Here is a 2,183-nt window from a genome sequence, read left to right as displayed (position 1 = left end):
GATGTCTCCCTTCACCCACTTTCCTGTTGTCTGTCCCCCAGGGAGGGGGTCATATGTAGATCATTGGACTGCTTGTATTGTGCTCTAAGACTAAGAAATCCAAGATTGAGCTGACCATACTTTGACTTCTTCTTTTCATAAATCAAAGTTGACAGAAATAGTACTCAGATTTGTCCTTTCTGCCCTCTTAGATAGATGCTCATTCATCGATCCTATTAGTTCCATCTGGTTAGTCAAAAACAGATAGCAATTGAATACACAGTATAGACCAGATAGGGACAAGTCCAAGATCTGAGGCCCAGTTTTCAGCTAAGGTTCAGTGACCTTACAAATTTCAACTGTGAGCTAAACATTGATTGTAAACGAAGGTGTTCTCAATAATATAAACTAAATAAGAAAAAAACCTAGAAAGTTTATATTTTAAATTGGTGGGTGTTTATCTGGAATAGCACAAGCCCTGGTGGTATAATGGTGATGCAGTGGGCTGTGACACACAGGTCATCAGTTAGAAACAGGTCAGAAGTCTGAACTCATCGGTCTCAGCTGGAGAAAGGTCTGGCTTTCCACTCTCACAACGAGTTACAGCTGGAAACTTACTACAGTTCTGCTCAGTCCCACAGGGTCTCTATGAGTTGGCATTGGCAAGATGGCAGTGAGTTTGAAGGTTCATGTACATTAAAAGAAAAGACGTGTCAAAGTTGAGTTATAAAATGGGAGTATACATCCAGCAAAGTTATGTTTTCTTTAAGCAATCACAATTCAATGCAATGGATTGTTATTCACAAAATAATTAAAGGGTTCATTAAACATGAAGAGTACACTAAGGATGGTATGATCTGGTAATAGCAATGTCTTCTTTTTCAATTACATCAAGATAGCTCTGCTTATATAACCTTATGTGAAGATAACAATGTAAATTTGAGGCTCTTTCTGAGTGCAAAATTGTATTAGTTTTCTATTATAACAAATCACCAAACATAGTGGAATAATGAAATACAAATTTATTATCTTACAGTTCTAGATGTCAGAAATCTGACATCAGTCTCACTGGGCTGAAATCAAGGTGTTGACAAATCTTCATTCTTTCTAGAGACTCCAGAGCAGCGGTTCTCAGACTTCCTAATGATGTGACCCTTTCTACAGTTCCTCATGTTGTGGTGACCCCCCCAAACATAAAATTATTTTAGTTGCTATTTCATCACTGTAATTTTGCTACTGTTATGAATCATGCGACCCCTGTGAAAGGGATGTTCAACCCCCAAAGGTGCCGTGACCCACAGGTAGAGAACCGCTGTTCCAAGAGCTACTTTGTTTGTCGGCTGCCCACATTTCCTGACTTAGCGCCCTGACTCACTCCTCCTCCCTGCATCCAGTCGGTGTTTCTCCATCCTGTCTCTTCTTCCAACATGGATCTTCTTGGCTCCCTCTCACAAGGAACCCTTGATAATTTATAAATTATTTTTACATTTCATATTTTACACCATCTGCTGTCTCCCTTCACCCATGTTTCTGTTGTTCATCTCCCTGGGTGGGGGTTTTACATCGATTATTGGTCCTAAGGGGTTATTTGTCCTGGATTCTGTGTGTCGAGAACTCTTATATATCCATGCTGTGGTTGAGCCAGATTTGTAAGATAGAACCAGAGTCATGATATTAAAGAACTAAAAGAATATGGTGTGTTTCGTCGGTGCTATACTGCACCTTGGCTAGCTCGTCCCTTCTTTGTGACCCTTCTGTGAGGGGATGTCCAATTGGGTTCTGATTAAAATTTGTCAAAGTCCAATTATATAAAATGATCCCACAGCTAGTTCCTGGGTAATAAATATTGGACTTACAGACAACCTATATTTGTGAACCAAACCTGTGAAGCCTCATTTTTCTGCTGAGGATTGGCTGGTGGGTTTAAGTCGCCAGTCTTGTGGTTAGTAGTCCAACACTTAATTGACAGTGCCACTAGGGCTCCTTATAGGATGGCACATTCATGCTATATACTATGACAAACATGTGACTATTTTTAGATGTGAACCATAACAACTGTCTGACTTACATACATATTTGACATAAAGACAGACTTAGAAAAGGAAGTTTGTGGTCTGGGGACTACTTGTTTGTATTTATTTATTTTGTTTTCTATTTGTCCATATATTTAAAAAATCATTTTATTGGGGGCTCGTACAACTCTT

Source organism: Echinops telfairi, unplaced genomic scaffold (assembly GCF_000313985.2).
Source record: "Echinops telfairi isolate 266 unplaced genomic scaffold, ASM31398v2 ScPeMD7_23;HRSCAF=83, whole genome shotgun sequence".
NCBI lineage: Eukaryota > Metazoa > Chordata > Mammalia > Afrosoricida > Tenrecidae > Echinops > Echinops telfairi.
Note: the sequence above shows the minus strand (reverse complement) of the source record.